This window comes from Lynx rufus, unplaced genomic scaffold, assembly GCF_022079265.1.
Source record: "Lynx rufus isolate CCGP_SWC_20201006 ecotype Redwood Valley unplaced genomic scaffold, mLynRuf1.p SCAF_3, whole genome shotgun sequence".
Taxonomy (NCBI): Eukaryota; Metazoa; Chordata; class Mammalia; order Carnivora; family Felidae; genus Lynx; species Lynx rufus.
This window is the reverse complement of record NW_025814845.1, coordinates 162,378,672-162,390,884: the sequence shown is the minus strand read 5'-3', so window position 1 is coordinate 162,390,884 and position 12,213 is coordinate 162,378,672. Positions and strand designations below refer to the sequence as shown.

At 41.1% G+C, this 12,213-nt stretch overlaps 1 protein-coding gene across 1 annotated transcript in view; it reads left to right on the top strand.

The window, feature by feature from the left end:
- Positions 1 to 12,213, top strand: part of SLC20A2 (solute carrier family 20 member 2) — a 107,600-nt gene that overhangs the window by 44,580 nt on the left and 50,807 nt on the right. The window lies entirely within an intron of this gene.

Below are 12,213 nucleotides of genomic sequence, written 5' to 3'. Positions count from 1 at the left end.
TTACAGGTAGATGAAATACACTAATGTACACATTCAAGATGCTTAGCAGACTCTAATTTGGATAAGCATTAAGAGATCCACACCCAGATATGTAATCAAAATTTTGAAAGACAAAAAGGTGATGTGGATAGCAGCAAGAAAGGAAAAACTCAATTATAAGGGAACTTCACTAATATTAACACCTGATTTCTTATGAGAAACAGTGGGGGCCAGAAGGCAGTTAAGAGGGCACATTAAAGTGTTAAAAGAATCCTCTGCCCTGCAAAATTATCTTTCAGAAGTAAAGGCAAAATAAAAACATTTTTATCCCAAGTAACTGAAAACAGAATCCATTGCTAGCAGTTCTGCCTTAACAAGAAATACTAAAGGAAGTGACACTTGACAGTATTATGAAGACACACACGCACACACACACACACACAGTAAAGTTAATTAAGTAGGTAATGATAAAAGACTGTATAATTATATATTTCTGCTTCTTATAACTGATTTCAAACATCACTAAAGAGCAGCTTATATCTGGTTGCTTTCTAGTTACTGTAATAAAGCTCTGTGTTCACATCAAAGCATCCTCCCTAGCCTCAAGTTTTCTAAAGGAAAAACTGAGCCAAAGGGAGTCAGTGACTTGCCCAAGAAAGTTTATCTCAAGCATCCACCAAGGAGTTGAGTGCCAGGAGCACACTCAGAATCAGGAAATAATGTTCAAAGAAATCTTATAAACTGTCTTATCTCACTCATATTTTTAAATTACTATTTCCATCATTCTTTGAGGGTGATAGCAAGCAAATGCTTATGGTTTCTTAAGTTAGTAAAAAGATTTCAATTTCAGTTGTCTCAATGAGAGATAGGAGGAACTGCTAAATTTTCACCTGACTTCCTGCCCAGACGAACAATGTTTTAGACTTACTGCCTTGTTTAGACTGTTTACACTGTGAATTTGGGTGGAATTGAATTAAGTTTGCAGACTTCTGATAAAGCACTTCAGAGGCCTGAACCAACTTTCAGGCCTGAACCAACCAGTTTTTGAATTGCAAAAAGGAAAAGTCTGACTGAATCAATTTAATAATTATTTGTTCCCTCTTGCTTTTTCTGCTGCCTAAGAACTATTGCTTAAGAACCTCTGGAATGAAAATAAGAGCTATGGAGCTGTAAGTTGAGCATGGAAAATAGTTGAGATAATAATCTCCATCTATCCACTCTTCTATTTATGTTAATGTTCTATTAATAGAAAGAATGTGTAGTAGTATCAGGAATCAATGTTTTTATAAGTACCATTCATATTTCTGTTGAGCTTCTATAATCAGAACAAAATTAGCAAATAAATATGTAGGAACCAGGATACCCATACATAGTCCCATTTTAAACTGTAGCTGAAGGGAAAGTATTTCCTTAATACAGCTCTTAGAGCTTAGCCAGACAGCCCAACACTTCAGGGCACAGAACTGGAACAGTACGCCTAGGTTTGCCATTTGATAGGAGTGATGTTAAGTGATTTATTCATGAGAAGGATTCTACTTTCAGTTATGAGTGGAGAAAAAATTATGTAGAGTAACTGAGAGGAATCCATCTACAGTGTACACAGAAAGGGAAAAAAATGGTTCGAAGCCATTTCCGTCTTAGGACAGGAGTAAATGTATAAAGCTCAGCTATCCTTGTCCCTTGCTTTCAAGCAGTATCGTACCTGCAACACTCCAGCAAGGGGGTCATAATCCTTAAAAAAACAAAAACAAAGAAACTCTTAGCAGCTTTCACGTTTCTTTTTTTTTCAAATTAATTATTTTTTGAGAGAGAAAGAGAAAGCACTAGTGAGCAAGGGGCAGAGAGAGAGAGGGAGAGTGCAGAGCCCTGAGCCGGTTCGGTTCGTGCTCACCTGATGCAGGACTCATGCTCACCTGAAGCGGGGCGCGAGCTCACCTGATGCCGGGCTTGAACTCATGAACTGTGAGAAAACCGACTGAACCACCCCAGGCGCCTCTAATTCCACATTTCTGATGGGAGCACACTGCAGTGTGCAACAAGCCATTCAGTTATAAATTTTTTCTTCCTCTCCAAGGGCAGTCTTACTACAATGAAAGACTGTTTGCCATATCTCCAAATTTGATAGAGTGTCCAATATGTATTTCATTATAGTAACTTTGTGGAATCATGAAATTTGAAATAGAAACAACTGGGGTGCTCAGCTGGCTCAGTCAATGGAGCATGTGACTCTTGATCTTGGAATTGTGGGTTCGAGCCCCACGTTGGGTGTAAGTATTACTTAAAAACAAGGGTGCCTGTTTGGCTCAGTCAGTTAGTTGAGCATCTAACTTTGGCTCAGGTCATGATCTCACGGTTGGTGGGTTCGAGCCTGGAGTTGGGCTCTGTGCTGACAGCTTGGAGCTTGGAACCTGCTTCCGATTCTGTGTTTCTCTCTCTCTCTGCACCTCCCCTGCTCATGCTCTGTCTCTTTCTCTCAAAAATAAATAAACATTAAAAAAACAATTTAAAAAACCAAAATCTTTTTAAAAAATAAAAAATAAAATAGAAACATTAAAGCTTTTTTAAAATAACTGCTCATACAGTCATTCAAATTCCATTTGAACGTCTCCAAGGAAATGGCGCTTGCACCTCCTGGGGTAGTCTTTCAGTTTTTAAAAACTTCTGTGTCTTCTCTTCTTCAGGCCAAATCACCGTAAACCATTCATTCATTCATTCATTCATTCATTCATTTATTTTAAGGGGAGGAGGGACAGAGAGAGGGAGAGAGAGAATCCCAAGCAGGCTCTGCACTGTCTGTACAGAGACTGATGCAGGTCTCAAACCCAGGAACCTGTGATATTGTGACCTGAGCCACCCAGCCATCCTTGTAGTAACTCCTTTTATCTCCTTTTCATTATTGTTGCTCTTTATTTCTCTTTATCCTTTTAAAAATATATTTACTTAACAGATTTCTTATAACACCTTCATACAGAGCAAAAGGCTTTTGGAAAACATCTAAATAACACATGCTTTATGAGCCAAAAAGAAACTTAAATGTCAGAATGACAAAAATGCAGGAGGGAGAGTGGATACAGCAGGAATGAGGCCTGCAGAAGAAACAGGGTCTGGAGACGCTGAGCCCACAGGATCTGCAGTGGAAACTTTATATCGAGGAGCAAAATAAGTTTGTGCATGTTCCAGAAATTCATGAGGGCCGTTGATGGCATTGTTCGAGAAAGGGTCAGGAATTTCCACCCCCTCTCCCCACAGCACAATCCTGCGGTTCATAGTTGCAGACTGCACTGCCTCTTCCTAGTCCTGTGGTCTCTGGTTGATACAGAATAATTGGGTTGGATGGGACTTGAAGATACCATCTGATCTTGAAAATTTACAAAGATCATGGCTCTGCAGCGCTCCTTGTAGCCGGTTCTCTTTTTTACCCTTTCCTCTTTCCCCATTGTTCCTGCCTCCCCATCCCCAGCTCAGGCCAAGACCCCAAGGAATCTCAATTCCCCAAAGAGGAGCTAGTGTCATTAAGAAGGCCTGATGAATGCCAACCAGGAGCATCACCTCTTTACACTGCTTTCATTCGAATACCTCCACATAGTAAGTAGGAACCACCATCTCACTTCTACTTTGTTACGACAGTCACATCTTCAAAATGACCAAAATTGGACCAGATGACTTCTCAAGACTTTTCAAACTCTGATGTTCTCTGATTCTCTAATGCTGTGAACCAAAATAGGAATAAGAGACTAATCTTAGGTTGTTCCTTGTGAGGATTAACCTCAAATACTGTTCCAGTAAAAAGGCTTGCAGTGCACTTGGCACCCTCAGGACATTTTCGTATTCTCTGGGTGAAGTTCGGTTCTTCTGGCCAGTCCTCAAGAGAAGCGTACAAAGGATGAAGGAAGAATTCTAAAGAAGGACCAGGTGTGACTGAGGATGCCCTTTAGAATCCCGTAGATGGGAATATGATAGACGACTCCAAACCATGTCCAAAGGTTTGGTCCAAACCAGTGACCTTTTCACACAGTGCTCAGGTGCCAGGACAAAGGGATGTTCTTGAAAGTGAAAAAGATAAATAAAAATATATAGATGTATTTATATCTTAAATTATAGGTCATAAACTTGATGGAAGAATTGTCTGAGAGGCCTGGGTTGAAAACAGATTGATAGTAAATTCATTTTGTTTATTAGCAAAAACAAAGCATGTTTTGGTGGTACATTCCTAACTTTAAAAAAAAAATGTACTTTCCTTGGTAGTGTTTTAAACAGTTTTTCCAATGCTAAAAACTAGTAGTTGCTCATCATAGGAAGTTTTGGATAATATAAAAAAAATGTCAAGAGTACCTAGAGAATGCTGAACCTTGGCCCTATTTCTTTAAAGTCTCATTACTGGTGCGTGCTTAAGCATAGTTGATCATATGGTACACACCATTTGTATGCTGGTTTTTTCCATAGCAGACTGTGTTCCAATGCCATGAAAAATTCTCAAGTTACATTATGTTAGTGAATATGTTAAATTTCCTCTTTAGAAGTCACCAGTATTTCCTCAGCCTTTCCTCCTGTCTGGGGACAATTAAATGGTTTTCTTTTTTTCGTGATCATAATAAATGACATTTTTGTACATCAGTATTTGTTCACATTTCACATTATTTGCTTATTTTCTTGAGCTTGTGAGGTTAATGTCATAAAGACACCCATCCCCTCCCTGAGTACTCTCTGTTCAAGAGAGAGTACTGGGACCACCACGGATCTGACCCAGCCTGGTGTGTTTATAAGGACCATTTCCCATATGAAAAATAAATGGTCCTACTAAGAACCATTTAAATCATTTCCGACTATACTTATGAGAGAGAACATTTCAGAACTGATTTTAGAATTGGTATTGGAGTAGCAGAGCAAGGTGACACTTTTCTTTATAGTTTGCTTCTACTCTAACTTATTTTAATTGACCTCCTTGAAGCTTTTGGTGTATGAAGTGTCCACAAGTCCAGATTTAAACTATCTTCAATCTGTGGGCCTCTGTAGGAGTGATTTTCAGCCCAGCTGTTTATATTTGCCCTAAACCTGAATGCATATAAATGGGTTTCCACCTTTTGGATCCTGGAGAAGTGAGATCGAACACTTGTCTCCACAGGAATGCCCTGCTTTTCTTTTTCTGTGCAAGTAGTACGTGCCTAGTTGGAAGAGAGTTCACTAGTTTGTCCTCACAGCAGGCCTTTCTCTTACATCTCTGGCCTCGAAAGAGTTCTATCTGAGTCCCTTTCTGTGGAACTCTGTATTTGCAGTTGTAAGTCAGCCACCTCCTCTACTTGATCTATATTTGTTCTTTGCTTCTTGCTGCCATTGTTTTAACAAGATGTGACACCCTGTCTTTGAGCCTTGCTCGATTGAACTGGCTGCTTTTATTGCATCTAAGTGGAATGTTGCTTCTTTCATTGAATAAAAGAACTTTCTTTCTTTCTTTCTTTCTTTCTTTCTTTCTTTCTTTCTTTCTTTTTTTCTTTCTACTATTTAAAGGGGAGCTTGGGGGGCAGGGGGAGGCAATGCTGGCAATATAGGAAAGGAGAAATATCAAAAGCGAATGGTTTTTATGGGTTTTTTTCCTCAGGTTTACTGAGGTATAATTGACAAAATTGTAAGATATTTGAAATGTACACCACGGTGATTTTATATGCATATATATTGCGAAAGGATTCCTCCCATCTAGTTAATGAATACCTCTATCACCTCACATATTTATATATGCTGGTGTTATTTATAGTTAGTTTTATTCAGGTACAGTTTACATGCACTAAAATTCACCAGTTGCAAGTGTACAGTTTAATAAGTTTTGATACTCAAGATATAGAATGAAAAGTTTCCTGCGTAGACATATGTTTTCACTTCCCTTGGGTGAAAATACCTCAGAACGGGACTGCTGACTTGTGTGGTAAGCATACGCTTTATAAGAAACTGCCAACCTGTTGTCCGAAGTGGCTTAATCATTTTGCGTGATGCTCTTTTCTTGGCACCTTTTAGAAGTGTCTTTGTCTACCTCTTCACTCACTCCACTCCTCAAAACTGTTCCTGGGCCTTAGAGTGCATATCAATCTTGAATCAAAGACAAGGCCAGAGTTTGTACATTGAGGAAGAAGAGCAGGACTAGAGGAAGGTGGACTGGGTATAGCCACATGACTACTAGAGGTGGGGGACATAAGAGTGAGAAAGATCCTTCCAGGAGGATTATTGGAACCTCAGGTTGTTCTTCCTATGCCTACAGTGGTACTGATACCTTCAGGTTGCTTGAAGCTAACCACAACTTACAAAGCACTTGTGCATACATTAGATTTGATCCTGACAATAATTCTATAAAGCACATGTATTATTACTATCCCCATTTTACAGATGATGAAACAGGATTCAGAAAGTGTATGTGACTTACCCAAGGTCACACTGCTACTTAGTAACAGAGCCAGGATTAGGCCTTGAGTTTCCTGACCATTACCCCAGGACTTTATCTGCTAGTAATGATAATAGTCACCATGTATTGATCCCTGGCACTGAACTAGGGCTTCTGCATGGCTTCCACATTATGTACTATTATTCCCATTTTCCAGATGAGTCATTTCAGTGACTTGCCCATGGTTGTGTAGCCAGTAGCTAGCTGGATTGGAATGGACCCAGAACCTCTGGCCGCAGGTCCTGTGCTCTTTCCTGTTCTTCATGCCGGAGACACGAATGTTCCTTTTTTTAATGGCAGAGAGAAGAGAAGAAGCTAGAGAGCATGCAGTGCTGGGAATGAGCCACAGTGTCTTAGCAAACTGTCTTGCCACTTCTTTTTCAGTTAATACTAGGTTTTAAATCTGCAGCCTGTTCACTTTGAATGTCTTACATCTTTATTATCAGGCTTTACACTCATGCTCTTTGTCCCCAGAGAATAAACCTGCTTATTCCTGCTTCTATGATCTGTGTCATAGATACAGTTCCAAGCTGGGTCTAACATTGGCTCGACTGTTTTGCCTCCCCTTCTGACATTTTTCCCCGTTTCCCTCCCTCTTTCTTTTCTCTACCCCTCCTCTCTACCCCTTTCTTGCTGTCTTTCTTGCTTCTGCTTCAGTCAGAATATCATCTGCCTTTCCTTAGGCTCCTTTGTTCCCATAGACTACTTTGCATATCTGTAAATATGCCATTTAAAGGTAGTTAAAGCAAGTTTCAGAGCCGTTCTAGTAATGTTTCAGTTTTTTATCATTAGAGTGAAAATATGAAACTCAGTATTTTTCATCATAAATACACTATTATTTTTTAAATTAATTTTGTGTTTATTTTGAGAGAGCATGAGCAGAGTAGAGGGGTAGAGGGAGAGAGAGAGAGACAGAGAGAGAGAGAATCCCAAGCAGACTCCACACTCAGTGCAGAGCCTGATGTGGGGCTCAAACGCACGAACCGTGAGATCATGACGGGAGCTGAAATCAATAGTAGGACGCTTAACTGACCGGGCAACCCAGGCACCCCTTAAATTAATTTTTTAAATGTAAGAATATAAAGTAGATGTTGTCACGAGCTATTCAAGAATGATGGTGTTAGGGCACCTGGGTGGCTCAGTCGGCCAACTTCAGTTCAGGTCATGATCTCACAGTTCGTGGATTCGGGCCCCACGTTGGGCTCTGTGCTGACAGTTCAGAGCCTGGAGCCTGCTTCGGATTCTGTGTTTCTCTCTCTCTCTCTCTCTCTCTCTCTCTCTCTCTGCCCCTCCCCTACTCACACTCTGTCTCTCTCTGTCTCTCAAAAATAAATTTAAAAAGTTAAAAAAATTTTTTTTAAAAGAATGATGGTGTTAATACAAACTCCTTATAAGATCTACATCCTGAATGTTGAAAGAAAAAAATGATTCTGCTGTACTATTCTGCAAATAAGATTTCCAAAATGTATCTCCCATTTTACTTAAATATTTACTTAATATTTTCTTGATGAAAATGTGGTCATTTTTATGGCTAAGTAGTCAGACTCACTCACAGGTAGCAGAGAGTCGTAGATTTTACATCATACCATTGAAGAGATTACCGTCTTCAAATTTCTACCTAAGTGTCAGATTCAGGATCCAATCCTAGCTGCTAGGAAAGTAGGTTTTACATTTTCAGAGAGTTGAGTGTGAGGCACTTTGGGCTTCAGAAGAGGTGTTGGAAAATTATTTCAGAGCACTGAGGTCCTCTGCATGGGGGACCTGGCTCCTTCCCTTCACATGGTGGAGGGAGAGCTTGGCCTGGGTGCAGTCCATGAAACCTCAGACAAAAGCTCACCACAGGCCAGAAGCTAACAAGGAAGGGAGGTCGGTCATGGACCAGGCCTTTAAAACCACAGGATCCCTGGGAACAAGTCATAACTCAGCCACAGTCCACCACAGACCTGCTTGTCTGGGTTGGGTCATGCCGGCTGAGGAGCTGATTGGGCTCCAATGCTGAGAGAGGAGGAGCGTGGATGGAAGACTGGCACCCCCTCCGTATGTTTGCTTGGAAAGACCAGGGGTCATCTTGGATGTTCTCTTCAGCAGCATTTCAGAGCAGGGAGCCTCCCACCCAGGCTTTTTTTTGCATTAATGTCTATTAAGTGCTACAACTCAGCAACATCCCTGTTTTTAGACAGTGTACAAATTCATCTAGAAGTATTCTGAGAATGTTTGTTTTCACTTTTTCTTCAGCATTCATATTTCTAGTGTAGTAGATAAGAGGGTATGAGGTAGAGGTGAAGCAGATGCTCATGGAGGAAATTCTAGAGAGAGAACCTGTAAACACTTTACTTGGGAGTCCTGCCAGCATGCTCACTGGGCCTGGTGAAGGAAGCAGGGCTGGTTCAGAGATCAAGGGACAGAAGTGATGGTGAGCAGAACTCAGAGTTGAGAAGCATGCTCAGAAGCCATTGAAGGCACCGAGGAAAGAGAATGAGGATCTTATTACCATTACAGGTTTGGGAGACCGAACTCACGAGACCACTAGTACCTCTCCCAATGATCCAAAAGATTCTAAGGTTTCTGTTCCTCAAATGCAAGAGGTTGGCGGCGTTTGAAAATTGAAGAATATCTTGTAACCTTATAAGAATATCTTAGCCATATAGGGGCTTCATACTGGGTGAAAGAGAGAGAGAGAGTTAGGGGGCTTGTTCTGACCCTCCTTCATCTTCTGACCCTTTTCAGAAAAGCTCTTGTAGGAGAGAGAAAAGAACCAAGGCTTTCACTGGAAGTTATAACATTGCGCCCTTGTTGAGAATCATTGCTGAGGAGAAGAGGCATTTACATGTGATGCTTCCACACATCAAGCCTCCCTGTCTCCCAGCTACATGATTTCTATGAACTCAAATGAGTTGATTCTTCAGTATCAGGTCTAGGCTGCCTCTCAAGAAGGCTCCACACTCAGCGCAGAGCCTGATGCAGGGGCTCACCACACTGGGATCATGACCTGAGCGGAAATCAAGAGTCAGGCGCTTAACCGACTAAGCTACCCAGGTGTCCCTTCCTCATCCCAATATTAAGTAAATATTTACATATTTTTTTTTCTTATTCTCTTCAGGTTTCAGTTTTCACATTTAAATCTTCCATTTATTTTGGCATGAGGTAGGGATCTTTTTTCTTCCTTCCAGTTAATTAGCAATTAGCACATTGGCCCAACATCACTTGTTGATTAAGCTGACCTGTCCCCACTGATTTGATTGCTCACCTCCAAAATCCTGCTTTCAAACACCCAGCACTCTCAGGTGTCATACCCGGCCAGACCTCAGCCACTCTGAATTGGGGCTTCTGTATTCTCGACAGTCTTGGCCTTGTGTGCGATGTTCCCTGGCCACCCCTGACAGTGGCCCCGTCTCAGCAGCATTACCATCTTCTGTGCAGCAAGTTGCACACTTGTTTAACTGCTTTGTTTTATTTTGCTCCTGTTTGATAAAAATTAATGGAAGAGGGAGAAAATCAGGGTGTTGGTACTTGTCATAAAAAAAATAGGCCCTATAAATATAAAACAAAATAGTAGTCATTTGGTCTCAAAAACACCTTTCTCCTTAACCAGATGTTTATAGGATGTAATGTGAAGGAGAAAAGCTGAATCAAAGAACATAGACATGATTGTAGAAATAAGTTGTCTAAGATTATCTAAGTAGGAGAGGGAATCCCTGGTCTGAAATGTTGCCTGAGGGATCGTGAAGACAATGAAAAGCCTGGGCTGAGGATATACCTTCTTTGGTGCTCCTATGATTTACCTGTGTGTGCAGCATGTCCCAGAGTGAACCGGGGCTCAAACCTCTCCCTAACATATAAAAACAAAACTAGAAACAGTGTAAAAGAGAAAACATAAAAACTCTATTTGGCTATTTTTCATCCCAGGTCCATGAGTCAGTAACCAGCTGTCTCTTTCAGCCCCTGCACATAGGCCACCACAAAGTTGACTTGACTTGAGCCACTGAAACCTCTCTACGTCCTTTCTCTTCCCTTCGGTGCCACCACCACGCTGGGCCAGGGGCCTCCCCTTATACCCGAACCATGCAGAAGGAGGAGCCTGGTAATTACCTCTCCACATTCACCCTTCTGTCTAGCCCATTGTCTGCATGGCAGCCAGAATGACCTTTCCAAAATGAACATCTGACAGGTCGGCCTCCCTCTGGTTAAAACCCTTCTGTGGCACCCGACTGTCTGCATGATGGCCACAGTCTTGAGTAGGGCTCCTGTCAGCTTGCTTGCGGCTTCCTCATGCTGGCCTGCCTGTCCTCCCTCATGCTGCTCCTTCCTGCCCGGGCAGTGCCTGGAACGCCTCCCCCACCCCAGAGTTAACTCCACCATCCTTAGATCGCCCTTGAGCCTTCCCTGCCCTCTCAGACCCAGAACTGCGCTGTCACGACACTGTGTGATGTGTGCCTCCTGCCTTCGTAGCACTCATGACCGCTAACAGTCACACATTTGTATGTTTATTTGGTTAGCGTGTGTTGCCCTCACTGGGCCGTAAGCCCCACATCCATTTTTACTCATCATCATATTCCTGGTGACTGGCACAGGGGAGCTCATCAATCAGTATTTGTTGATGTTATTCTTTCTCATTTGCCCTCTTGACAAGCTAACCTGGCAAAGAAGATTGCATCAAGAATTCTACTTTAAGATTAGATAATATTGGTCCAAAATATTTCTATTTTGTATTTTCATTTGTAGACTTAATGTGCCCATGATATTAATAAAATACTCTTTTAGTAGAATATTGTCTTTTGCCTTTAGAGTGGTCTTTTCATTTGTCTCATGTGGGATCTAAATCTCCAGAATTGCATAGCCTTCAAATCTTAGCAAATGATAAAATCTATTAGTATATATTTTGTTTCATGATATGCCTGTAATATTGCACACATAGATGGCTCTCAGTAGATGCTCTCAGTAGATTTATTATATACTACTTTAGTTTGAAAAGCATATAACCCAGTTTACAGTTTTTGATGGAAAGAAAAAAAAATCATCTTTAATACTACAACTCAAATTTAGCCACTGTTCTGATTGTAGTATATTACCTGCCGGTCTTTTTATATGTATTTTAACATTGCCATAAGCACAAAGTACGTAAAATTTAGCATCCTTGTTTTTTTCTTACTAAATAACCTTAATGTTGATTGATCATTATATTGTCTGTGTCTATGATGTATGAGCCTAATTCATTCAGTTCAATTCAATAAGCATCTGTGAAGAACTGGACTATGCTAGGCACCATTCTGTACGCCTAATACTATTCAAAGAAAACGATACCACAGATTTGGTACTTTGACTATATAATAATAGAATGCCATAGTTCCAAAGCTTTTGGTGACACGTTTACTTCATAGATATATTAATTTTGTGACATTGCCTGTTTATTGTGGAGGAATATTGCAAGTCTTTTCTCCATGTTTAATAGCTTCTTTTTTCATGTAATCAGCAAGTTTATTAGGGCTTCCCATGTGCCAGGCACTATTCTGTGTCCTGGACCCTAGTGAAAGGAGACAGACAAGAATGGATGAATGAATGCAGTGATAAGTAGAAAAGATAAAAAGGAAGGTGAGCGGGACGGGATAATGACATGGGGGGAGGGGCTGCTCTTTCACAATGTCATTTGAGCAAAGACCTAAATAGCGTGAGGAGTAGCTACACAGCTGTCAGGAGATTTCTGTCTGGCAGAGGGATCAGCAGGTGCAAAGGCCCAGAGATGAGAGTGCTTGGTGTTTTCAAGGAAAAGCAAGGAGCCCACGAGGGAAGGAGCGATCGGAGCTGAGGTC